Below are 16,173 nucleotides of genomic sequence, written 5' to 3'. Positions count from 1 at the left end.
AAACTCTCCCACATATACTCGTATTGAAATGAAGATATTAAAATTCCAACTTTCTTTTCAATTATCAATTTCGAGAAATATTGATAATTACCTATACAGTAAACAATGTTTTCCATTTTAAATCTAAATACATAGTTCTTTTCACTTTAATTATTCACAAAAGTCTTTAATGGTTCCGCGGAAAGCTCGTTAAAAGAGAAATCTATTTACATCCTAACTAAATTCTAATAAATTTTAAAACAGCTCAATATACAGGGTGTATCAAATTTATGTGCCCGCGTTATAAAAAAAAATTTAATTTAATTTTTATTTTGCTTTTGATTGATAAAATGCAAACACATTAATATATATATATATATATATATATATATATATATATATATATATATATATATATATATATATATATATAGTGATTTTTTGAATAACGGCAATTCGGTCAGATGAAATAAAACTCTATTTGTTCTAGGTCTCAATATTTCGTCACTATTTGGTGACTTCTTCAGGAGAAAACTGTAAATTTATTAAGATTAGATATGGACAAAAGACAAAACATTTCATTACTTACAACTATAAGAGTGATAATTTAAATTCGTTTAACATATTATATTGAACATTGACTTGAGAAATGACTGATGTAATTTTGACATATATTTCGGAGTTATGGTAACTGCAATATATTTTATGTTAATAGAATATTGTCTAATATTGAAAAAAAATTTTTTAGTGAATACGTCAAAGTAAACAAGAGAAAGTATTTGCGAAATTTTAAGGTGGAAAGGTAATAGTAGACAAATGAAAAAGGACTTGAAGTATTTTAAATTGACTATAAAATGTAATCGATGGTACGTAATGAGTTAGTGTAAGACTGGTATTTAGAACTTGAATAAAAATAAGGTAGATTCATTGTTAGTAGATTAATTGAGTAATTTGTTTGTATTTTTTAAATTTTGGGAAAGAATGTTATGAATTACTTAGAATATTACAGTAGATATTACTCAAATGGTTAGTGTCAGTCTTATAATTAATTGATTCTGGAGTTTTGTTAATATGTACCATCTCAAGGAAGAGTCGTTTTTTATAGTTGTCAACTTGTTCCAAAATTTTTACATTATTAAAATCAAATTTATGTCCTGTATTTAAGTGGTGATCTACTAAGGCACAACAGTTTTTTTTGATGTTGCAGTCACTTTTATGTTGAGTGACGCGTTGCTTAAGCCACTGTTTACTTTGACCAATATATTTTATTTCATCTGACCGAATTGCCGTTATTCAAAAAATCACTATTTAACACAGTACGGTCGAAAATATTTGTACAAATATATATATATATATATATATATATATATATATATATATATATATATATATAGTTATAGTTGGATTGTTGAACCTTAATATATTTTATTACAAGAATTTCTTGGGCTTGAGTTCATATAAAAAAATAGGGATATCTATGATGTTATGACATTTTTATTTCGACGTTTCGGCAGGAATCCATGCCTTTTTCAAGAAATACATGACTAAAAAAACATTTTATCAAGGATATAATACAAACAATGTAAAAAAGTTGACTTACCATGCATGCAAAGTTGGTTGTGAAACAACTAGGTACACAAATAGACGTCACAAATTTAAAACAATGTTAAAACATAGGAATATACCCAATATGTCATTACTTAAGATATAGTGTCAAAATCAGTGTGATATTGGTTGATGTTTGATTTATCACTTAATCAGTAGGTTGCTATCATGTCATGGGCGTGCTGAAATTTTCTTTTATTTATTTTAGATTAGATTAAAATAAATCTTGTTTAACTGATTAACGTCTTTTTTATCATTTATGGCGTTGTTGTTTTTTTTTAATCTCTATAGATTCCAGGAGCTCCCTCTTTTTCCTGTTTTGTTCAGTTTTTAGGATTTTAGTTTTGTCAAAATCAAATTTATGTCTTTTCTCGTTTTCATGTTTTGTGAGGGCTGTTGAGTTTTTTGTATCATATTTGTGAGAACGTATTCTTGAGTTCAGTAGCTGGCTGGTTTGTCCAATATATACCCCATCGCAATTTGAGCAGGGGATCTCATATACAACATGCGATTTTTTTAATTGAGGAGTTTTCGCTTTTAGTTGTGTATAATTCCTTTTTAAGAGATTGTACCCTTTATGTGCAACTGTAATATTATGTTTGGATAGGAGATTTGCAAGTTGTTCCGATAACCCTTTTATACAGTGCTAGTCAAAAGTCCGTACCCCCCTCTTATCTTTTGAACGGTTATACCTATAATAGTGAAATTTGGAGGGAGGAAATAGACGGACATAAGCTTCTTAACTATTCATGACAGGTGACGTAATAGTGACAGATGGCGTTACAGAGCCACTGTGACCGATAATTTTAAATGGAACCTTATGGCAAGTGATACCTCGTTTGAAAGGTACTCAAAATACCTATTCAGTCATACTAATTTTTTTGGGTTTAAGTGGATTTTGATTTTGGTGGATAAATTAAATAAATATAATATTGTAGATTCGCATTTAATTAATAAAAATTCAAATGTCCGCCTATGGTTTTTTTTGTCAAAAAAGTTGACGTTTTTCAATTCTCTAGTAGTTTTACGACAACATCAACCTTTTTGACAAGTAATCATAGGCGGAATTTAGAATTTTTATTAATTAAATGCGAAAGTACAATTTTATATTTATTTCATTTATTCATCAAAATTTGCTTAAACTCAAACAAAATTAGTATGTCTGAATAGGCATTTTCAATACCTTTCAAACGATGTATCACCTGTCATAAGGTCTCATTTAAAATTATCTGTCAGAGTGGCGCTGTAAAGTCATCTGTCACTATTACGTCACCTGTCATGACTAGTTAAGAAGCTTACGTCCGTTTATTTCTTCCCTCCAAATTTCACTACTATAGGTATAACCGTTCAAAAGATACGAGGGGGGTACGGACTTTTGACTAGCACTGTATAAGGAAGAGACATGTAATTCTTCTTCACTTTGATATTTTTGTTGTTGTTCCTGTTGTTATAGAATGTATGTAATCGCGATTTAAAGGTGGTTTCGATGAGTTGATGTGGGTATAAATTGAGTGCCAGTGCTGTTTTTGCTTTTTCTATGGTCTGAGGTCTATTGATAGGATCGGACAATTTGATAGCTCTGTCGGCGAGACCGATAACTACTGATTTTTTTTGAGATAAAGGATGGTGGGAGTTAAAATTTAGATATCTCGACGACCATGTTTTTTTGGTATACCATGAAGTAGTTATGGTACTATTGTTTCTATGTAGAGTCAGATCAAGAAAATTGATTTGACAATTTTTTTCGATTTCTAATGTGAAATTTAGTTTCTGGTGAAAGTTATTAAATTCACTTAGCAAAATATCCAGTTTATCCTCTGGAGCTGCAGTCAAACAGTCGTCTATATATCGATAGAAAAACGGTATATCGAAATCTATTTTATTTAGAACAAATTCTTCCAGGTGTTCTAAAACTAGTTGAGCGATAGCACTTGATATGCTAGCACCCATAGCGCATCCATCTGTTTGTTGGAATATTTTGTTTTTATATATAAAATATGTTGACTTTAGTGTTGTTTCAACTGCTAATATAAATTCTTCTAGAGGGATGTCTGTAAAAAGTTTGATTTCATTCCATTTTTCTTTAATAATGTCTTTCGCTAAAGCTATTGGAACATTGGTGTATAAAGATACGACATCGAGTGAAACTAATTTATATTCTTGAGGTAAATGTATATTTTTAAGTTTTGATTTCAAGTCATCTGCGTCTTTTAAATAGTGTGGATTTTTATTGATTACATTAGAAATTATGTTCTTTAAATATTTTGAAAGGTTTTCGAAAGGAGACTGAATACACGAGACAATAGGACGCAGAGGCATACCTTCTTTATGTGGTTTGGGCAGACCGTATATTTTTGGGGCTACAGCATTATGTATTTTAAGGGATTTGGCGGTATTTGGTGAGATATAGCTCATTTTTTCCCATCTGTCAACTAAATCGTTATTTTTTTTTGGAATATGTTCGTAGGGTTATTTTTCATTTCACGGTATGTTGTTTTATCGTTCAACAGAGAATCCATTTTGTTGTCATAGTCGTTGGATTCCATAATTACAGTCTTGTTTGTTTTGTCAGGTTTTAGAACCATTAAATTAGGATTCTCGTTTAAAAAAGCTTTTACTTTTTTAACTTTCTTATGTAGTGTTTTAAACAAGATTTATTTTAATCTAATCTAAAATAAATAAAAGAAAATTTCAGCACGCCCATGACATGATAGCAACCTACTGATTAAGTGATAAATCAAACATCAACCAATATCACACTGATTTTGACACTATATGTTAAGTAATGACATAGTGGGTATATTCCTATGTTTTAACATTGTTTTAAATTTGTGACGTCTATTTGTGTACCTAGTTGTTTCACAACCAACTTTGCATGCATGGTAAGTCAACTTTTTTACATTGTTTGTATTATATCCTTGATAAAATGTTTTTTTAGTCATGTATTTCTTGAAAAAGGCATGGATTCCTGCCGAAACGTCGAAATAAAAATGTCATAACATCATAGATATCCCTATTTTTTTATATGAACCTAAGCCCAAAAAATTCTTGTAATAAAATATATTAAGGTTCAAGAATCCAACTATAACAATATATGCAGGCATGGGTGAAAATATGCCTTTCTATCGTAGTATTGAAACAGATTTTGGAAGGACAACTGTCCAACAGATGAAATTCTACCAAAAATTATTGGCTAAAATTGCCAATCACAGAAATCGAAGAATTTTTCTTCTTAGATGTAAGACAGAAAGTTTAATACCAAACTTTTTAAATTTAAATACAGAACATATAACTCTGAAATCTGTAAGCCTTGCACGTAAATTTGGTAACGTTTTTAACCTATTCGCAAAACAAACATTAAATTTACTCATAGCAGATACCACTATCTCATTAAAAACTTTACACTCGGAATTAGAAAAACTGGAAGCTAAACTAATCGATGTATTACCAGTTGATATTTTAAATAAATTTAAAGAAACATCATTAGAATATAGTGAGCGTATTTTTTGTCAAACACGGGATATTAGCATCAAAAAAATTAATAGGCTGTTATTAAAATCAAATAATAGAAACCATAATAATACATTGAAAGATACTTGGTTAGAAAATTTAACTAATGTAGAAATACCCAGTGACGTACAAGAAGTTTTAAGTTTGGGAGATAATTTTGCAATTCCCATTCGTAATAAAAATGATATTCCAACGTCAGAAATTATCTGTTCAATTGAGAGTTCAATTTCTAACTTAAATACCAGCGTACAAAATGATATTAGAACCAAATGTTGCAACATTTTAACAAATTTTAAAAACAAAAACAAATACCAATTTGAAGACAAAACACTACATAAGAAAGTTAAAAAAGCAAAAGCTTTTTTAAACGAGAATCCTAATTTAATGGTTCTAAAACCTGACAAAACAAACAAGACTGTAATTATGGAATCCAACGACTATGACAACAAAATGGATTCTCTGTTGAACGATAAAACAACATACCGTGAAATGAAAAATGACCCTACGAACATATTCCAAAAAAAAAATAACGATTTAGTTGACAGATGGGAAAAAATGAGCTATATCTCACCAAATACCGCCAAATCCCTTAAAATACATAATGCTGTAGCCCCAAAAATATACGGTCTGCCCAAAACACATAAAGAAGCTATGCCTCTGCGTCCTATTGTCTCGTGTATTCAGTCTCCTTTCGAAAACCTTTCTAAATATTTAAAGAACATAATTTCTAATGTAATCAATAAAAATCCACACTATTTAAAAGACGCAGATGACTTGAAATCAAAACTTAAAAATATACATTTACCTCAAGAATATAAATTAGTTTCACTCGATGTCGTATCTTTATACACCAATGTTCCAATAGCTTTAGCGAAAGACATTATTAAAGAAAAATGGAATGAAATCAAAATTTTTACAGACATCCCTCTAGAAGAATTTATATTAGCAGTTGAAACAACACTAAAGTCAACATATTTTATATATAAAAACAAAATATTCCAACAAACAGATGGATGCGCTATGGGTGCTAGCATATCAAGTGCTATCGCTCAACTAGTTTTAGAACACCTGGAAGAATTTGTTCTAAATAAAATAGATTTCGATATACCGTTTTTCTATCGATATATAGACGACTGTTTGACTGCAGCTTCAGAGGATAAACTGGATATTTTGCTAAGTGAATTTAATAACTTTCACCAGAAACTAAATTTTACATTAGAAATCGAAAAAAATTGTCAAATCAATTTTCTTGATCTGACTCTACATAGAAACAATAGTACCATAACTACTTCATGGTATACCAAAAAAACATGGTCGTCGAGATATCTAAATTTTAACTCCCACCATCCTTTATCTCAAAAAAAATCAGTAGTTATCGGTCTCGCCGACAGAGCTATCAAATTGTCCGATCCTATCAATAGACCTCAGGCCATAGAAAAAGCAAAAACAGCACTGGCACTCAATTTATACCCACATCAACTCATCGAAACCACCTTTAAATCGCGATTACATACATTCTATAACAACAGGAACAACAACAAAAATATCAAAGTGAAGAAGAATTACATGTCTCTTCCTTATATAAAAGGGTTATCGGAACAACTTGCAAATCTCCTATCCAAACATAATATTACAGTTGCACATAAAGGGTACAATCTCTTAAAAAGGAATTATACACAACTAAAAGCGAAAACTCCTGAATTAAAAAAATCGCATGTTGTATATGAGATCCCCTGCTTAAATTGCGATGGGGTATATATTGGACAAACCAGCCAGCTACTGAACTCAAGAATACGTTCTCACAAATATGTAAAAAAAAACTCAACAGCCCTCACAAAATATGAAAACGAGAAAAGACATAAATTTGATTTTGACAAAAATTTTTTGATAAAAATCCTAAAAACTGAACAAAACAGGAAAAAGAGGGAGCTCCTGGAATCTATAGACATTAAAAAAAAACAACAACGCCATAAATGATAAAAAAGACGTTAATCAGTTAAACAAGATTTATTTTAATCTAATCTAAAATAAATAAAAGAAAATTTCAGCACGCCCATGACATGATAGCAACCTACTGATTAAGTGATAAATCAAACATCAACCAATATCACACTGATTTTGACACTATATCTTAAGTAATGACATAGTGGGTATATTCCTATGTTTTAACATTGTTTTAAATTTGTGACGTCTATTTGTGTACCTAGTTGTTTCACAGCCAACTTTGCATGCATGGTAAGTCAACTTTTTTACACTGTTTGTATTATATCCTTGATAAAATGTTTTTTTAGTCATGTATTTCTTGAAAAAGGCATGGATTCCTGCCGAAACGTCGAAATAAAAATGTCATAACATCATAGATATCCCTATTTTTTTATATGAACCTAAGCCCAAGAAATTCTTGTAATAATATATATATATATATATATATATATATATATATATATATATATATATATATATATATATATATATATATATATACTAAATTGCTAATATAATTGGGTGTGCAGTTGAATAGGGAAAAAAGAAGACCATTAACGTGTTCTCATTTAAACCAATGCATTATATTTCGTACATAGTCATGTACATCATCAGATGCTAGGCTACAATATACAAATAGTGAAAAAACAATCCAAATGTTACAAAATTTGATGACTTACTTTATAGAGACAGGATTGATGTTGGATAGAATAACTTTTTCCACTTCATGGTTTTGTACATGTACATACGAAATTACGTCTCAAAAAAACAAATCGTAAAAAACTCGTCACAGGATAAAAACAGATTTCTATATCTTCGAAGATGTATATTTAAAACAGTTTAAAATTAATAAATATGTAGGTTGACTATATTGACATTATCGATGGTTTTGCCTTATTTTATCAGAATTATTAATAATTTTATTTAATTTTGTACCGGCTTCTTGAAAAATGAAAAAAAAAAAACCATGAAGTGGAAAAAGTTATTCTATCCAACATCAATCCTGTCTCTATAAAGTAAGTCATCAAATTTTGTAACATTTGGATTGTTTTTTCACTATTTGTATATTGTAGCCTAGCATCTGATGATGTACATGACTATGTACGAAATATAATGCATTGGTTTAAATGAGAACACGTTAATGGTCTTCTTTTTTTCCCTATTCAACTGCACACCCAATTATATTAGCAATTTAGTGCCTAACTGGTCAGTTGTGATCACACATCCTGTATATATATATATATATATATATATATATATATATATATATATATATATATATATATATATATATATATATTGTTATGATCTGCTTCTTATTAATTTTATATTAATTATTATTTATTTGATTAATTATTTAATTGTCGCAAATCATACATAAAAAATGAATAAAAAAAAATCTCAGTCAGAACTGTCTTTTATTTATCAAAATCAATACTCTAAAAATCTATCAAATCTAAAACCTGTGGACACAGATGTCCGAATGAAATGTTTACCACTTAAATTTATTCTAGTTAAAAAAAACAATTTATCGGTTTGTTCCCGATGACTTTGGTAAAACAAAATAAACAAAACCAATTTATGTATTCGCAAGATTAGCTATACTTCCTATTTACTTTTTGAAATATTGGAATTTTAATTCATATGCTGTTTACTCAAAATTTTAGTTTCCGAACATAAAAATATCTTTCACATAAGTTGACTGACCTTTTGCTTCACTCACTCTGATGTCTTCTCGTGACCCAAAACAGCTCTCCCTCGTTGACTATGTTAAAGGCTACTCATCAAAGCCCTCTCCGTTCTCCAGCTTCAAAACTATCAGCATACCAGCACCAACTCTCCAACTAGCCAAAGCCTCTTTTGACAAGAACCAAAGAGGTATTTCGTCTCAATTTGATCTGTCTCTCGTTCCACTTTTCAGCACTATTCTCCACTATCAAACAACCACTGGTACTTGCTAACTACTTATCCACGAAAACGTCGAACTGCTCCTCAGCGATGCCAAAAACATAATAACTTCTTTTTCAAACTCACTCAACATTCAAACCACTTTTCCCCTTCCAACTTGCCAAGAATCATAAACATTTCTCTTTTCCATTCGACAAACAAACAGTCATTTTCAAAATTATTCCGACCATCCTAATTACTTTCGGGGAACCCTACAATATTTATTCGGGTTGAAACAAAGATATTAAAATTCCAAACTTTCTTTTAAACCATTTTTCTAGAAAATGATAATTACCTCTACCTGTGGATTCTATAGTTCCCGTAATAAACAATATTTTTCCATTTTAAATCTAAATACATCGTCCTTTTCACTTTAATTATTCACAAAAGTCTTTAATGGTTCATCGGAAAGCTCATTAAAAGAGAAATCCACTTACATCCAAACTAAATTCTAATAAATATTTACAGCTCAATATACAGGGTGTATCAAATTTATGTGCCCGCGTTATTTTAAAAAAAATTTAATTTAATTTTTATTTTGCCTTTTGATTGATAAATTGAAAACACAATAACATCCCCGCCTTGTTTTGAGATAAAATCAGTATTAATAAGTGCAAAAAAAAATGATTTTCTCTCGACAACAACACTTTTCTATTGTGTCAAAATATTGAGTCCCACCTGAAAAACAATTGCTTTATTTTTCCCAGTGTCTGTACTTAGATGGGATATGGTAAGTTTTCGATCGAAAATTTCCTTTAGTCTCTTTAGTTTCAAATGAATTAGTCTTTAGTCTCAAATGAATTTTCATACTTTTTGGCTACTCTGTTTTCTTCATTTATTAAATTTTCACATTCCCTCAATATTACACGCAGTTCCTTCTCCTTTTCTTCTCCACATATCAATTTTATTTCTTCTTTTTTTTTCTTAATCTCTCAGCTTTGTTTAACTTATCCACATACCTTCTCTCATCACGATCTTGACATTTATCTTTATCCTCTTTATCCTAATCTTTATCCTAAAACGAATAATTTTTATCTTTATCCTAAAACGAATAAAAGTGTTCCACCTCTTTCTTTGTCGAATTTTCAGTTCCTAATTTGGGCACCCGTGTTTTTTCAGACCATCGGGAGTTTAAGTCAAAATAATACGTAAACGCTTTATAAGTCTTTTTTTATATCACTAGTACAAGGTAGATCATTGTCGAATTGTGGATCAACAGAATCGTACGCTCTTCTCCTACTTATATTTCCTAGAGTTTCATAAACCATTGTTATACAGGTAAAATAGTCATCATCTGTTTTGATTTCTTCCCCTAGCGCTTTACGTTTGTCAGGATGTTGCTTTAAGACTTTCTTCCTGTAGGCAGTTTTGATAATGTCATCTGTTGCTTTGTATCTTATATTTGGAATACCTAGGACTTTGTAATGATCCTGTGACTTCCATTCTTTAGGGTCTAAACTTCTCAAATATTCTACATCGTCTTCATAGTCCACGTTTTCTGGAGTTAGTTCTTCCTCTTTGTCCTCTTTTGGAATATCAACTTCTAGTTCGATTAAGGGATGTTGCACAAAACGAAGTTCAGGTTCTCCTCCGCCTACATTTTCGTAAATAAAATAATATCTCAGCGCGACTGCTGTGCAAATACCACTTTTTTCAATTCTGGCTTCTCCCCTGTTTACTTCTTCTTCAAATAACACAGTTTCAAAGGTATCTCTTTCGCCTTCTTTTTCTATTCTGATCTTTTCTTCTTCTGGGCTCATCTCATCTTTTGAGGAATCCCAAGCTTCATTTTCCTGTGTCAATCTTTTTTCTTCCTTTTCTTTTTCTGGGCTCATCTCTTCTTTTGAGGAATCCCAAGCTTCATTTTCTTTTGTCAATCTTCTTTCCTCTTTTTCTTCTTCTGGGCTCATCTCTTTTTTCGAGGAATCCCAATCTTCATTTTCTTTTGACAATCTTCTTTCTTCTTTTTCTTCTTCTGGGCTCATCTCTTTTTTCGATGAATCCCAATCTTCATTTTCTTTTATCCATCTTCTTTCTTCTTTTTCTTCTTCTGGGCTCATCTCTTTTTTCGAGGAAACCCAATCTTCATTTTCTTTTATCAATCTTCTTTCTTCTTTTTCTTCTTCTGGACTCATCTCTTTTTTCGAGGAATTCCAACCGTCAATTTCCTTTGTCACTCTTTTTTCTTCTTTTTCTTCTTCTGGGCTCATCTCTTTTTTCGAGGAATCCCAGGCTTCATTGTTTTTATTTATCTTCTGTTGCTTTCTCCTCTTTCTTCTCTGTCCTTGCTTCATTGCCAAATTCATTTCCACCGTTTGTTTTTTGTCAAAATTATCCTTTTTCCGTTTCTCATGTTCCTTGTCCATTTCCAGAATGTCCTGTTCTTTTTCTTTTGCTTGTTTTGTTTCCTGTTGATTGTTATCCATTTTTTGTTGTGTTTCCTTCATCGCTCGTTTTGTTTCTTCCTGATTTTCTTGCATTTTATCTATTTTATCCATCTTCTTTGATGTTTCTTCCCGATTTTTATCCCTTTTATTTAATATTTCGTCCCATTTTTGTAACTGGAGTTGCATCAGTTGTATTACTTTATCTATTCCCGATAATTCCTGTTGTTTTGATGCCATGATTGTTGTTTCAAAAATGTCTTCTTGTTCTAAATGTTCTTCTTGTTCCAAATGTTCTTGTTTTTTGTTTTCTTTGCTTTTGCTTCTGGTTGTTATCGACATGTATTTAAAATTTATCCCCGCCTAATATGAAATCCGAAAATACCTTGTATGCTGTCGAGACGAAAATTTTTCTCTCCCCAAATATAATCAATTTATCCCACAAATTTTTAAATGTTTTAAAATTCAAATCAATCAAAAATAAAATAAATATGTAAAAACTGTACCTAGATAAAAAAAATTAAGTCAAACAAATATTTCAAAAATTTTAAATATATCAACTTTTTCCGACGGGCAAATAAATTTTCTTTCACCTGTTTTTCCGTTTCCTATTCCCTTCAAATTCACAACCAGAGATACTTAAAGCCCCACGTTGGGCGCCATGTTGTTATGATCTGCTTCTTATTAATTTTATATTAATTATTATTTATTTGATTAATTATTTAATTGTCGCAAATCATACATAAAAAATGAATAAAAAAATCTCAGGGTGCCTTTTTATAATATTTAAAAAATGTCTAAATTATCTTACGTTATACTTATCTTCTCTCGTGGTTTCAGTATCTCTTAGTTGATCCTAATCGGGATAAAATAGGAAAACGAAATAAAGAAAAATATAAAATAAACATACAGAATTGTCTTTTATTTATCAAAATCAATACTCTAAAAATCTATCAAATCTAAAACCTGTGGACACAGATGTCCGAATGAAATTTTTACCACTTAAATTTATTCTAGTTAAAAAAAAACAATTTATCGGTTTGTTCCCGATGACTTTGGTAAAACAAAATAAACAAAACCAATTTATGTATTCGCAAGATTAGCTATACTTCCTATTTACTTTTTGAAATATTGGAATTTTAATTCATATGCCTTTTAGCCAAAATTTTAGTTTCCGAACATAAAAATATCTTTCACATAAGTTGACTGACCTTTTGCTTCACTCACTCTGATGTCTTCTCGTGACCCAAAACAGCTCTCCCTCGTTGACTATGTTAAAGGCTACTCATCAAAGCCCTCTCCGTTCTCCAGCTTCAAAACTATCAGCATACCAGCACCAACTCTCCAACGAGCCAAAGCCTCTTTTGACCAGTACTCGATTCACACAAACTCCAAAAATTCTCTGCTCTCCTTCTCACAATAATACAGAACCAAAGAAGTATTTCGTCTCAATTTGATCTGTCTCTCGTTCCACTTTTCAGCACTATTCTCCACTATCAAACAACCACTGGTACTTGTTAACTACTTATCCACGAAAACGTCGAACTGCTCCTCAGCGATGCCAAAAACATAATAACTTCTTTTTCAAACTCACTCAACATTCAAACCACTTTTCCCCTTCCAACTTGCCAAGAATCATAAACATTTCTCTTTTCCATTCGACAAACAAACAGTCATTTTCAAAATTATTCCGACCATCCTAATTACTTTCGGGGCACCCTACAATATTTATTCGGGTTGAAACAAAGATATTAAAATTCCAAACTTTCTTTTAAACCATTTTTCTAGAAAATGATAATTACCTCTACCTGTGGATTCTATAGTTCCCGTAATAAACAATCTTTTTCCATTTTAAATCTAAATACATCGTCCTTTTCACTTTAATTATTCACAAAAGTCTTTAATGGTTCATCGGAAAGCTCATTAAAAGAGAAATCCACTTACATCCAAACTAAATTCTAATAAATATTTACAGCTCAATATACAGGGTGTATCAAATTTATGTGCCCGCGTTATTTTAAAAAAATTTAATTTAATTTTTATTTTGCCTTTTGATTGATAAATTGAAAACACAATAATATACAGCGTGTCTACTTGAGTTGGAAACATATGGGAAACTTTTTTATTATTAATTTTACGAAAAAAAGTTATTCTTTATAAAAAGTTCTGCATGCCCCAAAACCTAAGATTCAATCATCACATATCAAATTTTCTGAATATTATACGAGGTATGTCAAAAAATATGAACTTCGTTCAAGAGTAAAGTACCTTTATTTCTCTCAATATCGAAAATGCTTATTCTGAAAAGTTGTTTGGAAATAAAAACTAAGCTCAAATATGCAATTACATGCTTCTAATTGGAAAAAAATATTTTCCAAATTTTTCTCAAATTTATTGATATTAACTTCGTTTTGATTCATTACACATAGGATAACTCTTTTATTATTACTTTTACGAAAAAAAGGTATTCTTTATAAAAAGCTCTGTAGGTCATAAGGCCGAAGATGCAACCAACAGATATCACATTTTATTAATTTTATACAAGTTTTGTCAAAAAATATGAATTTCACTCAAGAGTAAAGTACCTTTATTTTTCACAATATTGAAAACAGTTATTAAAAAAGTTGTTTAGAACTAAAAACTATGTGTCAATATGCAATTACATCCTTCTAATTGAAATACTGTGAAATATAAAGGTGCTATAATATTGAGCGAATTTCATATTTTTTGACACACCTCGTATAAAATTAATAAAAGTTGATATATCATGGTTGTGTCTTAGATTTTAGACCATGCAAAGCTTTTTACGAAGAATAACTTTTTTTCGTAAAATGAATAATAAACGAGTTATCATATTTGTAATAATTAAAAACAATGTTGGGTATCCTTAAATTTGAGAAAAAAAATTTTTTTTTCAATAAGAAGCATGTAATTGCATATTTGATCTTAGTTTTTAATTCCAAACAACTTTTTATCACAAGAATTTTCGATATTGAGAGAAATAAAGGTACTTTACCCTTGACCGAAATTCATATTTTTTGACATACCTCGTATAATATTCAGAAAATTTGATATCTGATGATTGAATCTTAGGTTTTGGGGCATGCAGAACTTTTTATAAAGAATAACTTTTTTTCGTAAAATTAATAATAAAAAAGTTTCCCATATGTTTCCAACTCAAGTAGACACGCTGTATATATACAGCGTGTCTACTTAAGTTGGAAACATATGGGAAACTTTTTTGTTATTCATTTTACGAAAAAAAGTTATTTTTTATAAAAAGTTCTGCATGCTCTAAAACTTCAGATTCAATCATTAGATATCAAATTTTGTCAATATTATACGAGGTATGTTAAAAAATATGAATTTCGTTCAAGAGTAAAGTACCTTTATTTCTCTCAATATCGAAAATTCTTATTATGAAAAGTTGTTTGGAAATAAAAACTAAGATCAAATATGCAATTACATGCTTCTAATTGGAAAGAAATATTTTCCAAATTTTTCTCAAATTTATTGATACTTAACTTCGTTTTTATTTATTACACATACGATAACTCTTTTATTATTACTTTTACGAAAAAAATGTATTCTTTATAAAAAGCTCTGTATGTCCTAAGACCGAAGATGCAACCATCAGATATCACATTTTATTAATTTTATACGAGGTATGTCAAAAAATATGAATATCACTCAAGAGTAAAGTACCTTTATTTTTCTCATAATGGAAAATGCTTATTAAAAAAGTTGTTTAGAATTAAAAACTATGTTTCAATATGCAATTACATCCTTCTAATTGAAATATTGTGAAATATAAAGGTACTATAATCTTTAGCGAATTTCATATTTTTTGACACACCTCGTATAAAATTAATAAAAGTTGATATATCATGGTTGTGTCTTAGATTTTAGACCATGCAGAGCTTTTTATGAAGAATAACTTTTTTTCGTAAAGTGAATAATAAAAGAGTAGTAATCATATTTGTAATAATTAAAAACGATGTTGGGTATCCGTAATTTTTTTTTAACTAGAAGCATGTAATTGCATATTTGATCTTAGTTTTAAATTCCAAACAACTTTTTATCATAAAAATTTTCGATATTGAGAGAAATAAAGGTACTTTACCCTTGACCGAAATTCATATTTTTTGACATACCTTTTGGGGCATGCAGAACTTTTTATAAAGAATAACTTTTTTTCGTAAAATTAATAATAAAAAAGTTTCCCATGTTTCCAACTTAAGTAGACACGCTGTATATATATATATATATATATATATATATATATATAAAATCAAACAGATGAAATAGAGAATATGGAATATATATATATATATATATATATTGTTATATTTCTATTTGATATGAAAATTAAATTTTGATAATTATAAACAGAATTCAATTTAATATAAAATATTTTCAATTTTCTCAACCACGGGCATATAAATTTAGAACAACCTGTATACAACAAATTGTTATATTTAATTTTAAGAAGTGATTAGAAGAAGCATACGAAACTCGGGACAATGCGCTTAGAATAAACAAAGTGAATGGAGCGTACCATTATCGTTGTTCGCGGAAGGTTCGATCATTAGCCTATGCTAAATAAGACTCAGTTGAAATAGATAATAGTTCATTATCGTTGTTCGCGGAAGGTTCGATCATTAGCCTATGCTAAATAAGACTCAGTTGAAGTAGATAATAGGTCATTAAATTTTGTAAATAGTAGAAAGTAATTTTAGAATGGGAATTAACTATTTTTTTTTGA

At 29.6% G+C, this 16,173-nt stretch overlaps 1 protein-coding gene and 2 long non-coding RNA genes across 3 annotated transcripts in view; 1 reads left to right on the top strand and 2 right to left on the bottom strand.

Moving 5' to 3' along the window:
* Positions 1-16,173, bottom strand: part of LOC126884396 (mitogen-activated protein kinase kinase kinase 11-like) — a 713,707-nt gene that overhangs the window by 194,736 nt on the left and 502,798 nt on the right. The window lies entirely within an intron of this gene.
* On the bottom strand, positions 1,456-2,216 carry LOC126884415 (uncharacterized). Its single transcript, XR_007698022.1, has 2 exons — positions 1,580-2,216; positions 1,456-1,523 (listed from the first exon to the last, which is right to left on the bottom strand). It is a non-coding gene; the product is annotated as an uncharacterized LOC126884415 (long non-coding RNA).
* Positions 4,238-7,453, top strand: LOC126884413 (uncharacterized). The gene is made up of 2 exons (XR_007698020.1): positions 4,238-4,466; positions 7,386-7,453. It is a non-coding gene; the product is annotated as an uncharacterized LOC126884413 (long non-coding RNA).

The sequence above is a fragment of the Diabrotica virgifera genome, chromosome 5 (genome assembly GCF_917563875.1).
Source record: "Diabrotica virgifera virgifera chromosome 5, PGI_DIABVI_V3a".
NCBI classification, from domain to species: Eukaryota; Metazoa; Arthropoda; class Insecta; order Coleoptera; family Chrysomelidae; genus Diabrotica; species Diabrotica virgifera.
This window is presented reverse-complemented; position numbering and strand designations above follow the sequence as displayed.